The 12,658-nt window shown below is 33.4% G+C and overlaps 3 long non-coding RNA genes across 4 annotated transcripts; all 3 read right to left on the bottom strand.

The window, feature by feature from the left end:
• Positions 1–7,631: 7,631 nt before the first annotated feature.
• Positions 7,632–8,367, bottom strand: LOC130693906 (uncharacterized). The gene is made up of 4 exons (XR_009001808.1): positions 8,143–8,367; positions 7,972–8,072; positions 7,759–7,906; positions 7,632–7,697 (listed from the first exon to the last, which is right to left on the bottom strand). It is a non-coding gene; the product is annotated as an uncharacterized LOC130693906 (long non-coding RNA).
• Positions 8,368–9,541: 1,174 nt separating this feature from the next.
• On the bottom strand, positions 9,542–10,579 carry LOC130693885 (uncharacterized). The gene is made up of 4 exons (XR_009001789.1): positions 10,449–10,579; positions 9,935–10,219; positions 9,791–9,866; positions 9,542–9,704 (listed from the first exon to the last, which is right to left on the bottom strand). It is a non-coding gene; the product is annotated as an uncharacterized LOC130693885 (long non-coding RNA).
• Positions 10,580–10,661: 82 nt separating this feature from the next.
• Positions 10,662–11,476, bottom strand: LOC130693886 (uncharacterized). 2 transcript variants are annotated; one of them, XR_009001791.1, is made up of 4 exons: positions 11,252–11,476; positions 11,082–11,182; positions 10,869–11,016; positions 10,662–10,807 (listed from the first exon to the last, which is right to left on the bottom strand). It is a non-coding gene; the product is annotated as an uncharacterized LOC130693886 (long non-coding RNA). The 2 variants fall into 2 exon arrangements; XR_009001792.1 differs by having other exon boundaries at positions 10,662–10,802.
• Between the last annotated feature and the right edge of the window lie 1,182 nt (positions 11,477–12,658).

Raw genomic sequence — 12,658 nt, 5'->3', positions numbered from 1 at the left:
TATTTTTAAGTGCAATGTTATTTTCTTGTGTAGTAAGAATTTGGAACGATCGTTATTCAATTTATAATAATTTATTTAATAATAATAAATTTATCACATCCTTTGTAATAAAAAACCCACATTACATTTCAGTTAATTACTATGTTTCTTTACTTGATATAAAAAAATTTATAACGCATTTTATGATTAATGTAAACCCATGTATAGTAACAGACTCCTATCTAAATGTCAACTTATACATTTTACTATTCACAACTAAAAGGTCTGAACCATCACCAGATTTATCACCTGAAACATCCATACCGACGATCTTGTTTTTCCAACGACGATCATCGATACCCAGCACCCTCTTCGATAGTGGTAAGGCCCTCCTAAATACATAAAAACAAATACAATCATAATTCAAAAGCCAAGAGTAAAACTTACAACTTTCGATTAAATACTTAACAATTTTGGGTGATAATCCTGGTGGATCCGACGGTGAACCACGTTGTCCAGTAGCCCCTCTTTGGCGATGATGGCGCCCTCCTAAACAAATGAAAAACAAAATAATTAATGGTGAATGAATTTATGGTAATAATATTCTTAACTCTTAATTCTTACGTCTTAACTCTACAGATATACCACAACTATAACACCATCGTCGATCGATTCGCCTATCAGGTAAGATGAATTTATGCTAACTAGCTTCATTATCTTCTTTAATTGTAGAAAATAAGAGGATATCTCAACTTCGATTTAATTAGTTCTAAAGCTATGTTAGCAAACTAATTCTTAATTAAATCAAACTGTTACCAATAGTATTCCATTACTTTAAGGAACAATTATTTACCAGTCCATGTGTGAGTAGGTGCTGAAGTGTTTACTCTGGCTGCCTTTCAAACTGCATCAAATGAGGAATTGAAAATTGTTAAGTACCACTTATTATTTTAAAAATTTACAGTACCATGCTGTACGTTCACTGTGTCTGCTAGGTTTCATTATTGCTGGTATTCATCCTGAAATCATGTATGTTAATGCACATTACTGACCTGCTACTCTGAATGTAAATAGAAATTATTAAGCATAAAAAATCTTATCAATACAATTGAAAAATTTCATAATATAAGCCACATCTTAACTAGCAATATAAAAGTTACCAGCAGAAGTAATCAAAAGCAATATCTTGTTTAAACTTAAATTCTTCAGACAGTGAATAAGACCCCCCCTGCCATTGACCTGTGAGAAAGAACAGTTTACGAAGAATTGACTGAATATATCTTGTGACAACAAATAATTAAAACTACCATTAGGAAGCAGGTGTTTGGCAGGGTAATGTTCCATTCTTTTTCTGCAGCTCTCCAAGATAAGCTCAATGAAAAGAGGTCAACATTCCATGGTTGAATACCTTGAATTGTAAGAATTATATATTAAATTTACACAGATTATGACCAGTCAATCATAAATTTTTGTCTAATACATTGTTTTCATGAATGGGTTGGTACCATTGCACAAGTAATTTCCATCTAATACAGGTACGAGAACAATCAAACTGTTGTTTGCCAAGTGCTTTTTGATTCCATGGCATTTCTAAACAACGATGTTAAATGTAGGAATAAACTGCTAAAATACAAAAACTTTCTGTTAATGACCTTTTCAATACCAATTTCCTGTATTTCCTTGACAAAAAAAAGTGATCTCCAAGACTGTTAGGGTTGCATTTACTCACACACAACACATGTTTCCCACAAAGGGAACCAATAGAAGGCAATATAACACTTGAATCTAAAGATAATTAATGATTTACTTGAATTGCTTGCAATCCAAATAAGTTTACCTGACTAAAGCAAGTTTTTTATAAAGGGAACAAGCTGGTTTGCAAGTTGTTTTTTTCAGATTAACAGTCTCAGCTTAGAAATATCTGTGTACCTTGGCATTTGTGGGTGTTGAAGACTGGATCAGAGATACATTCATGGCAACAAAATGGGTAAAAGTTTGCAACCAGGCTGTTTGTTAGAATCAATGAGTCTGAAGAAAAGAAAATGCAGTCAAATTTTAACACTAACATACAAATGGCAAATGTTAACTATTTGATTCATTAATGAAGCCAATTTCTTCATTGGGTGCCCTTTGATATAACAAGGTTTTTTTCTTAACAGGTTCACGCAAGAAAGATGTCAGATAAAATTCTTCTGATTTATGGGCTACCATTTCAGTTATCTTGAATAACTTTATACAACTGCAAGTTCACTCAGTCAAACACTAGCAAAAAAATTACAAAATGCAAATTAAATTTTCCTTACCTACTAGTGCTAAAGAGATGATTATTAAATATAGACAATGACATAATTTCCGTTTAATCGCTTGAACCGGTTTCTTGTTTATCGGGTTGTTCATTCTCGTCTGTGGGACAGGTTAGAAGGGTTACTGCCCCATCACGTTTTTATCAGGTTATCAAATCAGGGTTAGCAACCCGATTGCACGCGATTAATTATTTTTGTATTCATGTATCATTCAAACCACTAGACAACTCAAAAGTAGTATGCAGAGATAAAATAAATTTATAATTTTGTTCTATTTGTTTTAGAAGCAGTTAGTGTTAGTAAACCTGCACCAACTAAATACTTGAAGCACGAAACCAATGTAAGCTGGACTACATCACCTAATACACTAATCCCAACCCGGTGCAAAAAAGCAAACAAACCGTGAATGAACCGTAGGGTACAGGTGTAGTGAATTGCGTGATCAATGAAAATTAAAAGAATAAGCCGTAATGCTTAAGGGAAATTAACGGTAAGGAATAAAGGATAAGGGGAACACATTAGAAAATACACAAATAATAATACGGTATAAAGTAGGCGAATGCCAATTAGGCAATACTCAACCGTACCATCGTTTTTCCGTCGACCTAATGGGCGTGAATCTCAAGGATAGGCAGCGATTCCAGTTGTTCCAACGACGATCTACGACGTCCAATGGTCCTCTTCGGCGATGACGGAACCCTTCTAAATACATTAAAAAAATATGGTTAGACATTTACACATGAAAAACAAATACCTGAAACATCCATGGCGACGATCTCGCTGCTCCAGTGGTGATCTTCGTTCCTTCCGCATCCTCTTCGATGGTGGTGGGGCCTTCTAAGTACATAAAAACAGAATAAAATCATAGCGTGAAATTAAAACGTTCAATAGAATACTCCACAATTCTGGTGGCTCCGATGGCATACCTCTTTGTCCAATGGCCCTCTTCAGTGGTGATGTGGACCATTCTAAATACATTAGAAAAAACACGATTAAACCCTTTAAATTAATTAAGCAATACCTGGTAATCCTTGGCGACTTCGGCGGCGATCCCCGATGTCCACTAATCTTCCTCAGTGGTATTGCCAACCCTCCTAGGCACAGATAAATACATAGAACATGATAAGCCACTTAAAAATTTCAAATACCTTGCAATATTGAGTTAAGATCTTGGCAGTGACCGTCATAGTCCAAACGGTCTTCTTCGATGGTGGTGAAGCCCTCCTAAATACATAAAAACTAAATAAAATAGTAGTGCAAAACTTAAAACTTTAAATTAAATACTTGAAAATTTAGGGCGATGATCCTGGTAAATCCGACGGCGAACCGCGTTGTCCAGTGGTCCTCTTCGGCGATGATGACGCCCTCCTATACACATAAAAAACAATCAATTAATGGTGAAAAAATGGTAAAATTTTAAACAATATACTTGACAATTTTGGGCCTCCATCCTGGTGGCTCCGTCGGCGAACCTCGCCGACCGTCTTCGGTGGAGATGTGGACCATCCTAAATACATAAAATAAAACATGGTTAGACACTTCAACGTGTAAAACATACCTGAAACATCCATTGCGACGACCTTCTTACTCTAGGGGCGATCCTCGATGTCCAGCATCCTCTTCGATGGCGGTGAAGCGTTCCTAAATACATAAAAACAAAATAAAATCATAGTTCTCAACCTAAGGCTTTCGATTAAATACTTCACAATTTTGGGCGACGATTCATGGTGGTTCCGACACCGAACCTCGTTGTCTAGTGGCCCACCTCGTTAGTGATGTAGACCATCCTAAATACAAAAAAAACACGATTAAACACTTATCACAATTATTTAAGTAATACCTGTCAATCCTTGGCGACTTCGGCGGCGATCCCCGACGTCGAGTAATCCTTCTCGGTAGTGTTGCCAGCCCTCCTATACACAGATTAATACATAGAACATGGTAAGGCACTTAAATATTTTAAATACCTTGGAATTGGAATTTTGGGAGAAGATACTGCCGATAACCCTCGTTGTCCAACGGTTCTCTTCGGTGGAGATGTGGCCTTCCAGATCTATTTATAAAAAAAATAAAATAAATGGTTACATACTGAATTTTTAACTAAACACCTCAGGATCCTGGGCTATATTAGAGTGGCTGCGGCGGCGATCCTCATTGTCCAGTGTCCTCTTCAGCCCCGAAAGATTACCCTCCTGATTGTACAAAAGAAAAAGAAAAACAAACAAAATTTTTGAATATTTGATCAACAATCAGTGTTATCTTAATTCTAACAGGATCAGATACACAAATTACAGTTACATTTGATAAAAATTTCCTGGAAAAAGAAATCGATTATTAATCGTTAGTTAATGATCAGGAGGTTGTTTGGATTGGCGGTTCATGTGAAAATTGTGTGAAAAAGTCGACATGTACGATGTTCGTGGAAAAATGGTTTACGAACGACGACTACGGTACACAATTGCATAGAACAGTGAAAGAAAATGGCTAAGATAGTGTTGTGCAAAGGTAACGAACTGAGGTGGACTACGCTTACGCCTTACTTAAGTTATACGCTTAAGTACCCTTACTGTTAACTTCAGTTTAGACCTACTTATCCTTAACTTAATCTATGATGATCTATTTCATCTAGACTTATTGTACTACCCAACTAAACAAAACCAGGTGCTGATGCCGTGCGTAATTGATGAATCTACAAATTGCGAAAACTGGGTACACGTGCGAAAGTTCTAAGTATCACTAGACGAGGAGTGCCAGCAACAAATCTACACTAGTGCATCGCGTGCAGGTGAACGAGCTACTGAGCTTCTAGATTCTTTTTTTCTCGCCCCCTCCTTTTAGTGAATGCCCGAGGTTCTTCATCTGTTTTACGCACTTGGAAACAAAAAAAAAAGTAAAAGTAACCTAGGGTCAATCGATGGGGAATGGCTATAACCTCGGGCTCACCTGGAAATAAAGATTTGCCCTTCAACCTATCGACCTTCAGAATTAGGGCTCTCTACCCTACACTCTACTTCCGGGAAAGCAATAATGTGACACGTGTCATCGAGTATTTAAGGCGGTAGAAGACGCAAAATATTCACTTTCGTACATAGTCTTACCTCCACAACTGTACCTCAACTATAACACCGTCGTCGATCGATTCGCCTGTCAGCTAAGTTGAATTTACGACGATTTTGCAGTCCTTGTGTGAGTAGATGCTGTAGTGTTTACTCGGACCGTCTTTCAAACTGCATCAAATGAGATATTGACAGTTAAGTATCACTAATTATTTAAAACATTTATAGTACCATACTATATGTTCGTTGCGACTCTTAGGTTTCATCACTGCTGGTATTCATCATGTAGTCATGTACATTAAGTCATATTAATAACCTGTTACTTCTGAATGTAAATAGAAATTATTAAGCATCGAAAATCTTATCAATACAGTTGTAATATGTATGTGTAATTCTTGTACCTGCAAAACATTAACAAGTATTCCCTGCACATGTCAATCTACTTGAAATTTCAACTGTTCTGACTTTGAATAAATTTTAAATTGTTTAATGTTATACTAACCCACATTGTCCTGATCACTGGAAGATAAGCAAAGTAAGAGACCTATGGATTACAAAGCTTCGACAAAGTTAGATAAACAGTAGGACAATTATTTTCAATTTGGTAAGCTATAGGGACCATATATAGATACGATATAGGGACCTATAGCTAACAAAGCTTCAACATAGGTGGATAAAAATTTGTACAATTATTTTCAATTTGTTCGGATAACAAGTATTCATAGCAATACATAATATACTTTACCACAAATACCATAGAAAATGGTTTTTACCCTGTTAATTTTTATAACATAAATTATTATTTTTTGTCACCTTTTCCCAACAATAATTCCATAGTAATTGCTTATCATTAGAATATTATTACAACTTCGTATAATTACTATTATTTCACTTACCAATTCTTAAAATTGATAATAATTTTCAATCAATGTGTTTGTGCTTCTGGTCAGCCTGTAGTAAAACACGATACTCCTTCAATAGTAGATCCCCTTCTCAGTAAGATATTCTGCATACAACCAACAGTATCTATTCCAATACCAGCCATATAGTGTCATGCCACTTGAGTAATCTAGATAAATGATAGTTTATACAGAAATGTATACAAAACATAAAATTACCATGACTCCTTTTTGTTTCGAATTGAAAGACTGTTCAACTGCTAGTTTTCAAAGTCACGGTGTTGGTGACAAAGTTATTATCCCAGAAATAATCTACAGATAAAAACTTGACACGTTTATGTCCACACAGAGGGATGTTTAATTGTCCAACCAGCCAGATGTCCTGATGCTAAAATTCCAACATGTTCTGTTCCAGCTACATTCAGTGGCTAAAATGAAAAAATTAAAGCAATAAAAAAGGAACAGTATTGTATAAAAGAATGGCTCTGATGACCTGCAACCACCATTCTTTACACATCAGTACAGCTACCTAAAAACAAATAAAAATCTCACTTGAAAATGACATAGGAAAGTTTCAACAAAACACAAGAACACAGAACAAAGGGTTACCGACATAGTTTCTATACAATGATAAGGCATAAAAAATATGAAATGATAGGTGTGATTCAGCTATTCGCCTCGGCTTCAACAGGAGAAACACTGAAAGATGCTTAAGCATTTTCACGAATAAAGTATCATCGAGCAGACGATTTTGGAAGACAATCAAAGTTTGGGCAATAATGTAAATGATTCTGACACCCAACAGCATATTGCTAATAGCTTTGGATGACGCTACAAAAATCGGTCCTTCATCCACGCTTTAAACTCAACTTAATACAAGACACTTTTCCCTCGGGGTATGTACGCCGAAAGTGTCAAACTGTAAGACCAAAAAGGAAAATGGGAAAGGAAGATACTGGGCGATTGCTAGCTGCACATACCTTTACGACATGGACCAAGAACTGCCCACAACTTCAGCAATGGGCAACAAAACCTCACCCACCCTCATGTGATGCGACTATATATGTTAACTGTGTTAAAAATGAGTTTGAAATGTATGTTAGGAAAAAGTAATTCTAACTGTAATAAAACTGTTACCGATTGCATACCATTTGTTAGATTTGCCAATCTATTTTTATTGGTAACTGATGAAAGGTTTCCTCCAAGTGGCTTCCAAACTGCATCAGAAAAACTGAAATAAATTATATTCCACTAAATAACAAGCTGAATAAAATTATAACTAAATTTATAAAACACATAATAGTACCAACTAAATGTTAGCTGTGTGAAGATTAATCACCATCATGAATGTTTGTCACATTACTCTGGTACTCACTGGTACAGTTCGACACTGTGTCTATATGCTCTATTTGTTAAGTCTTGTTGCATTTTTGTGAGGATGTTGCACGAAACTAACTGAACTTCAACAAAGAATTATTTGAATATTTGCACATGCCTCAGGTAATTTTGATAACTAAATACTCATTGTTTTTTCACCCAGCTTGAAGACAATAAGATTCACTGGGCCAACACCACCAGTCTAATAGCTGCTAGATCTAAATTGTTAAAGCCGCCTCCACCCTTATCTAACAAACCATAAAGAAGAAAAAATGTTTGGTGGCTAAAGCCCCTATGAAGAAAACCTATACAAATACTTGTATTGACGTGAACAAATATTTCCCAATTAAATGATACCTTTATGCCAAATGAGTTTGACCATGAGCTGCCCGCTTGTTATGTTGTTGATTCAATCTCTCATTGTCCATTCAGCCACAACATTAAACGAAGTCAAAAACCTAAAAGGAAGAAAAAAAAATCATGATTTTCTAATTATTCTATTATGCCAATATAGAAAATAAATCTTACAACAAACACATTGCTGCAGAGCATTGTCTAGAATTTCAAATTTTTTCTCAGAATCTTGACTACGTGTTCCTCTTCGACAACACCCTGTGTGCTGTTCGTTTCTCATTGGATTTGTTAGTTTCTTTCGGGAAATACGAAGAAAAACGAAAATTAAACGATTCCTCTGCGATTCGGACCATCATCACTTTCTTTAAAAATACGGATGCTTAACATAGGAAAACTTATTCTGACAACACAGAAAACGAACATCACAGCGTCGGGAATCGGGCCTTAAATTTCTATCATACCTACTTTTATATTTAAAATAACTCAAAAACCATAAAGTCTACATAGAAACTAATTTCATTTTCGTGATTGTTGTTAAATTTAGCATGTAAATCATATGTAGTTATCTAGTTTTATTGATAATAATTTTTTAGTTAAAAATCGGGTTTATTGTTTTGTCGGGCCTTAAATTTCTATCGTACTTACTTTTATATTTAAAATAACTCAAAAACCATGAAGTCTACATAAAAACTAATTTGATATTCGTGATTCTTGTTAAATTTAGCATCTAAATCGTATATAGTTATCTAGTTTTATTGATAATAATTTTTTAGTTAAAAGTTGGGCTTATTGTTTTTCGGGCCTTAAATTTCTATCGTACCTACTTTTAAATTTAAAATAACTCACAAACCATTAGGCCTACATAAATAGTAATTTCATATTCGTGATTCTTGTTAAATTTAGCATCTAAATCATTTATAGTTATCTAGTTTTATTGATATTAATTTTTTAGTTAAAAATCAGGTTTATTGTTTTGTCGGGCCTTAAATTTCTATCGTACTTATTTTTATATTTAAAATAACTCAAAAACCATGAAGTCTACATAAAAACTAATTTGATATTCGTGATTCTTGTTAAATTTAGCATCTAAATCGTACATAGTTATCTAGTTTTATTGATAATAATTTTTTAGTTAGAAGTTGGGCTTATTGTTTTTCGGGCCTTAAATTTCTATCGTACCTACTTTTAAATTTAAAATAACTCACAAACCATTAGGCCTACATAAAAACTAATTTATTCGTGATTCTTGTTAAATTTAGCATCTAAATCATTTATAGTTATCCAGTTTTATTGATATTAATTTTTTAGTTAAAAGTCGGGTTTAATGTTTTGTCGGGCCTTGAATTTCTATCGTACCTACTTTTATATTTAAAATAACTCAAAAACCATAAAATCTACATAAAAACTAATTTCATATTCGGGATTGTTGTTCAATTTAGCATCTAAATCATATATAGTTATCTATTTTTATTGATAATAATTTTTTAGTTAAAAGTCGGGCTTATTGTTTTTTCGGGCCTTAAATTTCTATCGTACCTACTTTTATTTTTGAAATAATTCAAAAACCATGAAGTCTACATAAAAACAAATTGCAGGTTTACCAGGTATCATCAGCTCAAAATCGTTCAATAGTGGTAAATACTGCAAGGCACTCATTTTGCTGAAGAACTTGCTTTTTACAGTTATTCTGCTGTGATGACACATCTACGTCACTCTAGCTAACTTCCTCAGCAGCTCTTTTGAGAAGAAGAAAAAAAAGTTAGATGTTAGTTTAAACCCTTTTTGAGGAAAGCCATATCCTAACTAGGAATATAAAAGTTACCAGCAGAAGTAATCAAAAGCAATATCTTGTTTAAACTTAAATTCATCAGACAGTGAATAAGACCCCTGCCATTGACCTGCGAAAAAGAACAGTTTTCGAAGAATTGACTGAATATACCTTGTAAAAACAAATAATTAAAACTACCATTTGGAAGCAGGTGTTTGGCAGGGTAATGTTCCATTCTCTTTCTGCAGCTCTCCAAGATAAGTTTGGTTGTTCAACACACTCAGTTCCTGGATTGGTTGTGTTTCATAGCTATTCAGCTGTATTGTGAAATGGCTTTCATTTTACCTAGAATTTCTCCAATACAAAATTTGTTCACATAACTTTTGCAATTCTCAGAATTTTTTGTAAAAGGTACTTAACAGGTTTAACGCTGTCAAGTAGATTTTCACTCTGCAGAGAGCTGGTCATTCCATGGTTGAATACCTAGAATTATATATAAATTTACACAGATTATGATCAGTCAATCATAAATTTTTGTCTAATAGATTGTTTTCATTTATGGATTGGTACCATTGCACAAGTAATTTCCATCTAATACGAGAACAATCAAAAGGTTTTTTGTCAAGTGCTTTTAGACTCCAATAGCATTTCTAAACAACCATGTTAAATATAGGAATAAACTGATAAAATACAAAAATTGTCTGTTAATGACCTTTTCAATACCAATTTCCAGTATTTCCTTGACAAAAAAAGTGATCTCCAGGACTAGATTTGCCAATCTTTTTTTGTGAGTAACTGACGAAAGGCTTACTCCAAGTGGCTTCCAAACTGCATCAGAAAAACTGAAATAAATTATATTCCACTAAATAACAAGCTGAATAAAATTATAACTAAATTTATAAAACACATAATAGTACCAACTAAATGTTAGCTGTGTGAAGATTAATCACCATCATGAATGTTTGTCACATTACTCTGGTACTCACTGGTACAGTTCGACACTGCGTCTATATGCTCTATTTGTTAAGTCTTGTTGCATTTTTGTGAGGATGTTGCACGAAACTAACTGAACTTCAACAAAGAATTATTTGAATATTTGCACATGCCTCAGGTAATTTTGATAACTAAATACTCATTGTTTTTTCACCCAGCTTGAAGACAATAAGATTCACTGGGCCAACACCACCAGTCTAATAGCTGCTAGATCTAAATTGTTAAAGCCGCCTCCACCCTTATCTAACAAACCATAAAGAAGAAAAAATGTTTGGTGGCTAAAGCCCCTATGAAGAAAACCTATACAAATACTTGTATTGACGTGAACAAATATTTCCCAATTAAATGATACCTTTATGCCAAATGAGTTTGACCATGAGCTGCCCGCTTGTTATGTTGTTGATTCAATCTCTCATTGTCCATTCAGCCACAACATTAAACGAAGTCAAAAACCTAAAAGGAAGAAAAAAAATCATGATTTTCTAATTATTCTATTATGCCAATATAGAAAATAAATCTTACAACAAACACATTGCTGCAGAGCATTGTCTAGAATTTCAAATTTTTTCTCAGAATCTTGACTACGTGTTCCTCTTCGACAACACCCTGTGTGCTGTTCGTTTCTCATTGGATTTGTTAGTTTCTTTCGGGAAATACGAAGAAAAACGAAAATTAAACGATTCCTCTGCGATTCGGACCATCATCACTTTCTTTAAAAATACGGATGCTTAACATAGGAAAACTTATTCTGACAACACAGAAAACGAACATCACAGCGTCGGGAATCGGGCCTTAAATTTCTATCATACCTACTTTTATATTTAAAATAACTCAAAAACCATAAAGTCTACATAGAAACTAATTTCATTTTCGTGATTGTTGTTAAATTTAGCATGTAAATCATATGTAGTTATCTAGTTTTATTGATAATAATTTTTTAGTTAAAAATCGGGTTTATTGTTTTGTCGGGCCTTAAATTTCTATCGTACTTACTTTTATATTTAAAATAACTCAAAAACCATGAAGTCTACATAAAAACTAATTTGATATTCGTGATTCTTGTTAAATTTAGCATCTAAATCGTATATAGTTATCTAGTTTTATTGATAATAATTTTTTAGTTAAAAGTTGGGCTTATTGTTTTTCGGGCCTTAAATTTCTATCGTACCTACTTTTAAATTTAAAATAACTCACAAACCATTAGGCCTACATAAATAGTAATTTCATATTCGTGATTCTTGTTAAATTTAGCATCTAAATCATTTATAGTTATCTAGTTTTATTGATATTAATTTTTTAGTTAAAAATCAGGTTTATTGTTTTGTCGGGCCTTAAATTTCTATCGTACTTATTTTTATATTTAAAATAACTCAAAAACCATGAAGTCTACATAAAAACTAATTTGATATTCGTGATTCTTGTTAAATTTAGCATCTAAATCGTACATAGTTATCTAGTTTTATTGATAATAATTTTTTAGTTAGAAGTTGGGCTTATTGTTTTTCGGGCCTTAAATTTCTATCGTACCTACTTTTAAATTTAAAATAACTCACAAACCATTAGGCCTACATAAAAACTAATTTCATATTCGTGATTCTTGTTAAATTTAGCATCTAAATCATTTATAGTTATCCAGTTTTATTGATATTAATTTTTTAGTTAAAAGTCGGGTTTAATGTTTTGTCGGGCCTTGAATTTCTATCGTACCTACTTTTATATTTAAAATAACTCAAAAACCATAAAATCTACATAAAAACTAATTTCATATTCGGGATTGTTGTTCAATTTAGCATCTAAATCATATATAGTTATCTATTTTTATTGATAATAATTTTTTAGTTAAAAGTCGGGCTTATTGTTTTTTCGGGCCTTAAATTTCTATCGTACCTACTTTTATTTTTGAAATAATTCAAAAACCATGAAGTCTAC

The sequence above is a fragment of the Daphnia carinata genome, chromosome 3, assembly GCF_022539665.2.
Source record: "Daphnia carinata strain CSIRO-1 chromosome 3, CSIRO_AGI_Dcar_HiC_V3, whole genome shotgun sequence".
NCBI lineage: Eukaryota > Metazoa > Arthropoda > Branchiopoda > Diplostraca > Daphniidae > Daphnia > Daphnia carinata.
The sequence above is the reverse complement of the archived record's forward strand: the minus strand, read 5'-3'. Positions and strand labels throughout refer to the sequence as shown.